The sequence below is a fragment of the Nuphar pumila genome, chromosome 13, assembly GCF_984573655.1.
Source record: "Nuphar pumila chromosome 13, dmNupPumi1.hap1.1, whole genome shotgun sequence".
Classification (NCBI taxonomy): domain Eukaryota; kingdom Viridiplantae; phylum Streptophyta; class Magnoliopsida; order Nymphaeales; family Nymphaeaceae; genus Nuphar; species Nuphar pumila.
The window spans coordinates 67,028,469-67,039,866 of NC_143261.1; the positions used below are offsets into that span (position 1 = coordinate 67,028,469).

The 11,398-nt window shown below is 38.6% G+C and overlaps 1 pseudogene across 1 annotated transcript in view; it reads left to right on the forward strand.

Annotated features, from left to right (window-relative positions):
- LOC149818574 (LIM domain-containing protein WLIM1-like) overlaps positions 1-11,398 on the forward strand; it is an 87,817-nt pseudogene extending 76,419 nt beyond the window's left edge. Inside the window, exon 5 of the transcript XR_016427309.1 lies at positions 10,926-11,398. The product of XR_016427309.1 is annotated as an LIM domain-containing protein WLIM1-like (transcript). The remainder of the gene's footprint in view (positions 1-10,925) is intronic.

The following is an 11,398-nucleotide window of genomic DNA, read 5'->3' on the forward strand; positions in this document are numbered from 1 at the left end:
AATGCACTCGGATGAGTCTCGGCCACCACCATGCTCGACCCTGAAAACTAAATGGGAGCAACAAACATAGGAAAAATAAAAGAAATAAAATGCTAACAGGTAAGCAATGCTAAACACTACAAACCAAACACGAGTCTGGGTTTGGGCAAATTCTTGGCTTCAAGTCCGAAATGCAACAACCAGTAAAAAGAAACACAAACAACCGAAATAGAGTGGAAAACTGTACATACCACAAAAAAAATCAAGATCTACAACACCCCTTTTACGTATTTTAGGGTAAACACCTAGAGTTACCCTTTTTCCCAGGGATTCCTCTCAAAAACACCACATGAAAATCAAACCTATGATCTAATTCTCATCCGAAGCAAGAGTGGAACCCGTACCTCTAAAATCCAACATTTGGGGGTTGCGGCTGTCATGAGAAGGCGAGCTATTCCACCAGCCTCGACTGCTCCGGTGTCGTGGTGGTCGCACGCAAGGGAAAGGACAAGAGAAGGGGGCTGTCGTAGCCTGCGGTGGCTGCAACCTTCCAGCGACCTCCAGCCTTCCGCTGCACGCCCACACGAGAGAGAGAGACGAGGGAGAGAGACCCCCTCTCCACTCCCTTTTATCGGCTGAGTCCCCCCCCTCCATGCCGAGATGGGTGGGGATCGGTTACGCCAGCCGACCCCCCCTACCTTCCTTTCCCCTTTAGAAACAGCAGGAATCGTGCCCTAGGCACGATTCTTGCTCTTCCCCTCTTTTAAAACAACTGCAGCCCGATATTGGGTTTTAAAAACCCTATCGGGTTACGGATCCGGGTCGGGTCCGACCCGGATCTAAGGCTTTCCTTGCTTTTAAATTAACTTTTATTTTTTTTCTTTTAACGAGAGGGCCGGGTCCGGGTCTGCGACCTGCGGCTCAGGATCCAAACCCGACCGGACCCTTGCCTTCCACTTGGTATGGATCCACGGATTGGATCCAAATGGATCCAATCGTGGATCTCCTAAAAATACTCATATAATATATATATTTTATATATATTTAATCAGGTATACGAATATATAGGGTATTCTACCTATATCCATATGGATCCTATCTGGGTATTGGATCCGAAATGTGGATCCCAAGCCCATATATACATTATATACAGAGTTATCTCTTGAATAAATTGCCTAATTAAATTTTTTTTGCACTTATGTAAGTACATATATGTTTTACGAGATAAATACATATATAAAGACCCCTTTATGGGTCCCGGATCCACGACTTGGATCCCAGGCCTAAATCACATAAGCTTTAAAAAAAAATCGTGGTTATTACAACTATGGCTCATTTTTAGATTGGAGCAGGTTGCCAATTCAGCCAATTCATCATAATTGTGTGCATTCTTGCTACCATTCTTTTTCGGTATGCTTATGATATATAGATTATTGAACTTCCTTCCCATAAATCATGAAGTTCTTGGCTATTGATCAAGGTCTCTATTGGCGTAAGAGACTTGCCACTTTTCCAATATATCTTTTACTGCCAAGTGGCTTGCAGCCTATCGTTTTATGAACTTTGTCTTTTGTGGGTGTCTGGTCTTTCACTTTGTGATGGAACTGAGAACAAGGTTGGACAGAAAAGTAGATCATGAATGGCTAGATGTCTCTCTTTGGAGGCACATTGACTTTGATCAAGTCTATCGACTTTGTACTTTTCACCCAACAATATACCATCCTCACTGTTGATTTGACTAACTGATACTTGGCATTCTCACTGTCGCTCAAGCATAAGAAAGATAGGCTTTGGTTTAAAAGAAAGCATCTACTTATCCAGGCCTTGACCACTAAGTGGTAGTCCCGCCAGTTATGCCTACATAATTTTCTGTTTAACCACAGACTTGGTAATGCATTGTAACTGCTGTGACGATTGGAGCCTGCAGATCTAAAGGATGTCCTCTTCCAATAATATGAGATGCCTAACAGGTCATACCTAACTCTGATCAAGGAGATATATAGTTTATCCTATTTGTGGAAGGCCATCTTGAGTCCAGACCATTTGAAATGCAGTTCAGTAATGTTAGGATTCCAAGCCACTCTTTTGGTGTCCATAATGATCCGTTAAATAGATATCTCCCTCCTCCTTTGGGGCTCTTTGTGCAGTAATGGAAGTATCATGGATTTTAATGAGAATCCATAATTTATCTTATTCATTGAATACCCACCCTGACCTTTTGAAAAGAAATTCTGTTTCACTCCTTCGAATCTAACTTTTAGCCCTTATTCTCTGGTAGGTACAGTGATATAGTATATTGGTAGGTTTCAGGATTAGATTGACACCCATAAACTGAGATTGCCAAGTATAGTCATGTAATTCTTCCAAGCTTTTCATTTTGTATTAGAAGCCTGTTAAAATGTATCTAATATATATATATATATATATATATATATATATATATATATATATATATGTATATATTCTGTATATTACAAAATACCCGATAGGGGTAGTTTTGTAATTTCACATAGTTGTTTTAGAAAACAACTATTTTCAGTTTTCATTAAAATGTATTTTTCTTTTTTATTTTTTCCTTTTAATTTTTGTATTTTTTAAATAACAAAAAGGGGCTCCAACATAGAGTCGTTGGAGCCCCCAACGGTCACAAATGTGACCGTTGGGGGCTCCCAACGACTCCATGGGAGCCCCCTTTTGGGCTCCCCTTTTGAGGCATTTTGCCTCCTCTTCTCTCCTCTCCCTTTTGTATAAATAGGGGTGATCCCTTTGTATATTTTTCATTCTTGAGAGCTTTCTCTCTTCTCAATAAGAGGCTTTTTATATTGTTGCCTTCTTAAAGGCTTATGCTTGTATTGTCCCTTTCTGGACTTGTGATATTGTCTCTTTTATTCATTGTTGTAAGTGCTTGCATGCACTCTTTATATTTCCGCAATATCTCATTACATGGTATCAGAGCCACTCGATTCTTGAAGGAAAGGTGTGGTTCGTGTTTTTCATATCTAGTAGATATCTTCTCACTTCTTGGCAACATCATGGAGACAAAGATTGACCTTTCTTTCAAGCTCAATGGAAAGAATTATATGATGTGGGCATCGGCAATGAAAAATAATCTCAAAGGGAAGAAGCTTTGGGGTTTTGTCATGGGTTCCGTTCCGGAACCTAAGCTTATGCTCACGAAGATTGAAGAAGGTCAAGAAAAGGCTCTTGAAGGAGATGCTCGCCTCAAGGCCATTGAAAGTCATCAAAAGGAAGTGGAAGATTGGGAAAGCAATCACGCAAAAATCCTTGCGTGGTTTTTGAATAATGTGGAGCTTAAGGTATGTGCTAATATAGCTAAATTTCGTAGAGCCAATGAGGCTTGGTCCTTTATGAAGGGTATGTATACCCAAAAGGATCTTGCAAGAGCATACTTCTTGCAAGAAAAGATTAGAACCACCAAGCAAGGTGATTCTAGCATTCAAGACTATTATAGTGCTTTAAACCCACTATGGGATGAATTGGCTCTCTTGGAGCCAAAATGGGTTTCTATGGAAGATATTGATTTAAGGCAAAAACAAATGGAACAAGAGCGATTGTTTCAATTTCTTTTTGGGCTACGTCCCGAATTTGAGCAAGTGAGATCTTCACTTCTCCATAGATCTATTTTTCCTCCTATTGAGGATGCTATTGCCGAAATCACTCAAGAGAAGACAAGGCTTGGCATGAGTAAGCATGTTGATGAAGTCCTTGTCGTATCCAAACCGGGTAATAATGTTAGAACCTATAAGCCTCCTCATTTTGGGAAACAAGGAAACTACAATGGAGGAAGAAAAATGATTGTTTGTCATTATTGCAATGAGCCGGGTCACATTAGACCCGCTTGTCCTAAGCTTATTGGAACCTTCAAGCCTAAAGTGGCTTCTCTTGAGGAAACCACCACCAAAGAAGATGAAGGCAAGAACAATGACATCAAAGAAACTCTTGGACAAATATCTATGGCTCTCCAACAAATGCTAAAAGTTTCTTCTTCCACATCGGGTGCGGCTATTGCTTCATCATCTTCACCCGGTACGTATTCTTGGATCCTTGACTCCGGAGCTTCTTTTCATATGAATGTTTGCACCAATTCAAAGGACTCTTGTGTCTCTACGGCCGATCAAGTATTGGCTCTTTTAAAGATTCACAAAAATTTTGTGTTCCAAAAGTAAGAGTTGTTCCTAAACTAAATTTAAACCTATTTTCGGTTTCTCAAATTGCCGACCATGGATGTGAAATATCTTTCTCATCTAATGGTTGCTTTGTGCAGGATCTCCGGTCCGGGAAGCGGATTGGGCAAGGCCATAGAAAGGGAGACCTCTATTATATGGACCATCTTGATCTCCCTACAAACTTTTTTTGTTCTTATGTCCAAGAAAAAAACATGGAAACTTGGCATAAAAGACTTGGTCATCCAAGTTATTCCAAAATGTATGTCTTTCCTTTTGGAAACAAATTTTGTAAGAAAAAAGAAATTAATTGCAAAGATTGCATTTTTGGAAAAATGAAGTCTATTCCATTTCCAACTAAAACTTTTCTTTCATCAAGGCCTTTTGAATTGGTGCATTCGGATGTTTGGGGGCCTTCTCCGGTTATGTCTAAAGGGGGTTATTCATATTATGTTATGTTTATTGATGATTTTACTCGGTATGTTTGAATTTATTTCCTTAGTCATAAATCGGAAGTATTTACTTTCTTTAAAGATTTTCATAAAAAGGTTCAAAATCAATTTCAAAGTAACATATCTATTTTAAGATTCGATTCCGGTGGCGAATACTTATCTCACGAATTCCAAAACTATTTAACCCAAAATGGCATTTGCCATCAAAAGTCATGTCCTAGGACTCCCCAACAAAAATGGCCTAGCGGAAAGGAAACATAGGCACATTATTGAAACCACTAGAACATTACTTATTTCTAAGAATATTCCAAAGAAGTTTTGGGCCGAAGCCGTCTTAACCTCAACCTATCTAATCAATAGAATGCCCTCTTCTAAGTTAAAAAATGCTTCTCCCTATGAAAAACTCTTTAAATTTTCACCCGATTTCAATCGTCTTCGTATTTTTGGTTGCAAATGTTTTGTCCTATCACACAAAAGGGATAAGTTATCTCCAAAAGCAATTGAATGTGTTTTTCTAGGATATGGTGAAAATAAAAAAGGATATAGATGTTATGATTTTAAGAATGATAAATTATATATTTCAAAAGATGTAACATTTCTAGAAGAAGAAAACGGTTTTGATAAACTAGAAGAAACAAATGAAATTGACTATATATTCTTATATGATCTTATTGATGACATACAAGAAGATTTTCTTGAAAACATTGATGATTCTCGTGAGGTATCCCCTCTTGACATAACACCCTCAAATGATAGTGATTCTAATGTTCATGATAGCGATACCAGTATAAATGTTTACTCAAGAAGAAATCAAGAAAATCCTATTAGTGCCCTCGAAAAATACTCTCAAATTTCTGAGGAACCACAAGTTAGTCATTCTTCTAGAATATCAATACCCCCAAATAGGTTTGTATCCTATGATTCCTTAACTCCCAACTATCGGGCATGTTTAATAACCTTACACTCTTATTTTGAACCGGCACACTATAATCAAGCTAAATCTATACCTCATTGGGGTGAAGCAATGCAAGTTGAACTTAATGCGCTAAAAAAGGCCAATACTTGGGAAATAGTTAATCTACCCTCACACAAAAAACCTATTGGTTGTCGCTGGGTCTTCAAAGTTAAAACTAAAAGCGATGGCTCTTTAGAACAATATAAAGCTAGATTAGTTGCTAAGGGATACTCCCAAGAATATGGCATTGATTACGAAGAAACATTCGCTCCCGTAGCTCGAATGACCAGTGTTAGGACTTTAATAGTTGTTGCATTAACCAAAAAATGGCCTATTTATCAACTTGACGTAAAAAATGTTTTTTTTAAATGGAAGTTTAAGTGAAGAAGTTTATATGGATCCGCCACCCGGAATAAATATTAAGCAAGGTCAAACTCTTCGGCTTTTGAAGGCATTATATGGCCTTAAACAAGCTCCTAAGGCTTGGTATGATCGTTTCAGTGATATCATGATAAAGTTAGGATTTCACTCTTGTTATACTGACACTGCTCTTTTTGTTAAACATGCAGGTTCTAGTATCGTAATTTTGTTGCTTTATGTTGATGATATGATTATCACTGGGAATGATCAAAATAGTATTATTAATGTTAAAAATATGTTAAAAAATAATTTTGATATGTCTGACTTAGGTTTTCTCAGATATTTTCTTGGAATTGAAGTTGCATATTCTCCTAGAGGATATATTTTGTCACAGATGAAGCTTGCTGCAGATATATGTTCTAAGTTTGGGATTTCTGATGATAAGAAAGTAGAGACTCCCGAGGTTATTAATGCCAAATTGCGGTTGGAGGATGGGGTTCTTCTGGAAGATCCTACACCTTACAGACAACTCATTGGGTCTCTTACCTATTTAACCATCACCAGACCAGATATCACTCATGCGGTTCACTCTGTTAGCCAATTTCAGCATGCTCCTACAACTGTGCATATGAGTGCTGTTCTCCGAATCATCCGCTATATTCGGAATACCATCAATAAAGGGCTATTTCTATCCTCTTCTTCCTTGAATCTTCTTGCTTATACTGATGCAGATTGGGGAGGTAATCCCAATGATCGAGTCTCAACTACTGGTTTTTGTGTTTTTTTAGGAGACTCTTTGATTGCCTGGCGATGCAAGAAGCAGCAGAAAGTTTCACTATTATCCACTGAAGCTGAGTACCGGGCTATGGCAACCACGACAATGGAACTTGTATGGCTTCGCAGTTTGCTTAAAGACATGGGAGTTGATATCACCGAAGCCTCAAAGCTATATTGCGACAACAAGAGTGCCATCTATATTGCGAGCAATCATACTTTTCATGAGCGTACAAAACATATCGAAATGGATTGCCACTATGTCCGTGACGAATTCTTGCGAGGAACTATTGCTCTTCCGTATGTCACTTCAGAATATCAGTTGGCGGACTTCTTCACTAAAGCTCTTCCGGCTCCTCGCTTCATGTTTCTTCTTGGCAAACTTTCCGTCATCTCCCCGTAAAGTTTGAGGGGGGGTGTTAAAATGTATCTAATATATATATATATATATATATATATATATATATATATATATATATATATACTAAGTCACATGGGTGCGGGTGCGGGTACGGGTGTGGGGATTCGGCACTTCCAAAAAACCCGGGTGCGGGGGTGCGGCAAAAAAAAAAAAAAAAAAAAAAAAAAATATATATATATATATATATATATATATATATATATATATATATATATATATATATATATATAAGGGGTCCGGGTTCCCCCGACGCGGGTCCTGGGCAAGGCCGTTCTATATCTTATTACCCACAATAGGGATTGTACCGCCTCCGGCCATCTTTTCTACTTTTACATTTTTAGATTTCTTTATGACATATAATAAGATATGTCAGTTCTTTATGACATAATAAATGTCAGTGCATCACGTGAAGTGGAGGGGATTTTGTGTTTTGCGCTTTTTCCTTCTGGAAGTGGAGGGGAGACTAGTTGGGGGCAATTAGTTAGTGCATCACGTGAAGGAACTTTGGTTAGAGTCCCCAACCCTGGTTGGGTGCAACACTCGAGACATGTAAAGGGTTAATGTGATGTGATTTGAAGTAATAAGGGGCAGCAACGTTAGCTTTACTAATTTGTCCCAAAGGCCGAATGTTGGAAGCATGGGGGGGAGATTGGTTGCGCATCAGAGACGGGCAGTAGTAGCGCAGGCACAACAGGGAGCTTTGCAGGCGCAACAGCAACAGCCTTGGCCGTGAATGATTCCCTTTAGGTTGGTGGCTTCAAAGGAGAGCTGAAGAGAGGGAAGGTATTAGTCCGGCGCCTCAAAAGCTGTCTCGCACCGACGCGTTCCCCTTTAGGATGCCTCCCTTCTCCCGTTGTGACAACAGCCCCACCTTTTATAACAGTGAGGGCAGGTTGAGCGATTTATACGATGTCCCCGGTGGTGCAGTTGCAGCAGGAGCTACTGCAACAATGACTCTGCAACCTTTTCCTATTGCCTTCAAATCCCTAGGTATCAACTCTAAAACAACACCCCTTCCAAAACACCCTTTGCATTTTTCCGGCACCTCTGATTTGTCCAAAGAATCACCCTTGTACCATTTCATAGGGCAAACTAAAAAAAAAAATAAAAAAAATGTATCAAAATGACCTTGGGTGCGTTGACCGCACCCAGGGTCGTGTTGACCGCACCCGCACGCGCACCCGCGTCGAGTCGCGTCGACGTGGGTGCGGCACCTGCTTTGCCGAGTCCCTGTGACATAGTATATATATATATATATTATGTATATTACAAAATACCCGATAGGGGTAGTTTTGTAATTTCACATAGTTGTTTTAGAAAACAACTATTTTCAGTTTTCATTAAAATGTATTTTTCTTTTTTTATTTTTTCCTTTTAATTTTTGTATTTTTTAAATAACAAAAAGGGGCTCCAACATAGAGTCGTTGGAGCCCCCAACGGTCACAAATGTGACCGTTGGGGGCTCCCAACGACTCCATGGGAGCCCCCTTTTGGGCTCCCCTTTTGAGGCATTTTGCCTCCTCTTCTCTCCTCTCCCTTTTGTATAAATAGGGGTGATCCCTTTGTATATTTTTCATTCTTGAGAGCTTTCTCTCTTCTCAATAAGAGGCTTTTTATATTGTTGCCTTCTTAAAGGCTTATGCTTGTATTGTCCCTTTCTGGACTTGTGATATTGTCTCTTTTATTCATTGTTGTAAGTGCTTGCATGCACTCTTTATATTTCCGCAATATCTCATTACAAAGCCTTCACTACCATGGGAGTTGAGGATTTGTACAATTTCCCAGTATTTTGTTGGTGTAGATATGAGGCAAGATTATAATCCTTGCAAATGACAACTATGATGAATTCTCTTCACATTTGATCTTCAAAGTAAGTTAGCTTAAATTATGTTAAGGGAGTTAACTAGCTCTAGAATATCATGTGCCAAAGGAATTGTTGCATAGCATGGCTTGCTTTTGTCATAGTTTGACATAAATCTTCTATCTCCATGAATAAAAGAGAAAACGAGATATACAAAAGTACCTCCTGAATCCTGATAGATATTTTGATCCTTAATGTCCAACCTAACCTTGATCTTTTGGTTTTTTTTCTTTGACTTTGCTTGACACTTTGAACTCTCTCTCTATCTATACCCCTACAGTTCTCCCTACCAAGGTTGTTCAACATGGTATCAAAATCATTAATTTTCTATAAAATAGAAAAATAAATCTCAGACGCCGCATGAATTCTTCTTAGAATGGATCACTTTTATTTCTTGACAAATCAAGATTAAAATCCTAACGACAAATGAAAATGGGTTTTAGCATTTCATGAGACTGTTTTTGAAAGCATTAATCAGAAATTCAGAACATTCTCCTGAGTGAAATTATGCTTATCCTGGAAGGCCTGATCAAAGAAGTCATCCCATAGATATGTATTTGCTGAACAAGGCCAGACCTTGCTCTCCAGAAATTTGGAACCCAGTCAACAACATATAGTAACCAATCGTAATGATATGTTGCTCTGAAAAATGTGAAAGCTCAAAATAAATCCTTGTGGTTCAGCCATGAGCTATTTAACAGAATGGTTAAGGTGACCCGTAAAAAATATACTATACAATACACAAGCTGGTAACAGAAAAGTGCAGCTCCAGCTACTTTTTGTCAACCGGAGTTTGTCATCAGGAAGTCATTTTGAACCTACTTCTTGCTAAGCAATAAGGAAACAACAGAGAAGCTCTTGTATGAAAGGGTTAAACCTAAAACATCCAAAAACTTGGTTAAATTTGGTAAAGTCAGCACTAACTGGTTACAAACTTGAACGCATTTGGTGAGGTGTTGACTGCACATACATCGATTATTGAAACCTAGAAGCCTCAATAGACTTGTACAAAACCAAAGTTAACATTGACTGTATTCATTAGACAAAATTAGCCAAATCAATGTTGAAAAATGGGAGAAATTTGGTGGAGGATCTTCTTGACTGATCTGTGTGCATCCACACGGAATTGTTCCTGGACCCACCTGGGTTGCACTGTGTTGACATGGATATGATTTCTAAATTACCCATCTTAACCCTATTATCATTCTTGTCCCATCGAAAAGAAAAAAAATATTGCCATTTTGGTGGTTTAGATGCTTCAACATTTATCATTTATGATGGTTGAAATTCAACAAATAAAACTATGCTAGTGGAGAAGATGCTTTGTAGTAAATTGAATGATCTAATTCTAAGTGATAGGATTTATGGATTATACCTGAAGAAGCATTTGCTCATCTTGTCATGTTTTATCAATACACACGCATGCACACACGTTTATGAAATGGACAACAAGATTCCTGTTTGCAAGACAATTTGGTGCCTAGCATCGAAAGGTCTTATATATTAGTTTTTAATCTATTTTGTAATTCTTCCATCTTCTTGGTTGCAGTATTTGCTGTTTATCTGTTTTCTACTTTATCAAAGATCTCTCATTTCCTAAACACTATGATATAGATGCAAAACTTATTCCCCCATTCATGTTTCTTAAGCAAACAAGGGGTCATAGTCATAGATGGGAAACAGTCCTGTAGCTATAACCTTGCTGGTCATACTGCTAAAGCTGGTTTTTGGCTTTGCAAAATTCATTATTGTTTATCATCTCTTTTATCTGCCTGTTCATTTTCAATACTTTTGTTGTCTTGGCATTACTTCTGGCTGCCCCAAAGTTTGTTTTCTTTGTGATCCTTTGACAATTTCGTGCATGGTACTCGAGACTTTGCATGCGGTTGACTGTTATCTTTTTCTCTCATCTCATGAAAAGTTTTCTTGTATTGGGCAGGTTGCAGTTGATGGCGCCTCATACCACAAGTCTTGTTTCAAGTGCAGTCATGGAGGCTGTGTAATCAGCCCATCCAACTATATTGCTCATGAGCATAGGCTCTACTGCAAGCATCATCACTCACAACTTTTCAAGGAGAAGGGCAACTTCAGCCAGCTTGGTAAGCAGGAATGAACATGGGAAAGGGGTGACTGAGAACACGGTGACTGAATTGTGAGTATCTGCACCAAGTCTGTTCTATAATCGGATAAGGAGGGTGTCTTTTAAGGAACTTGTGGAAGGCTTAATTTAGAATATGAATTTTTTGGTGCTTTTGAGTTGATTCTTTTATGGTGTGCTGTTGATATATATATTTGTAGAATGCCTGAATAAGATGAATTGCATCCTCTGTTGTGATGAACATGTTGAACAGGGTTCTTTCTTAGATGATCTTCTACTTTAGTCTTACAATAAGATGTCACATAAATTGTCTT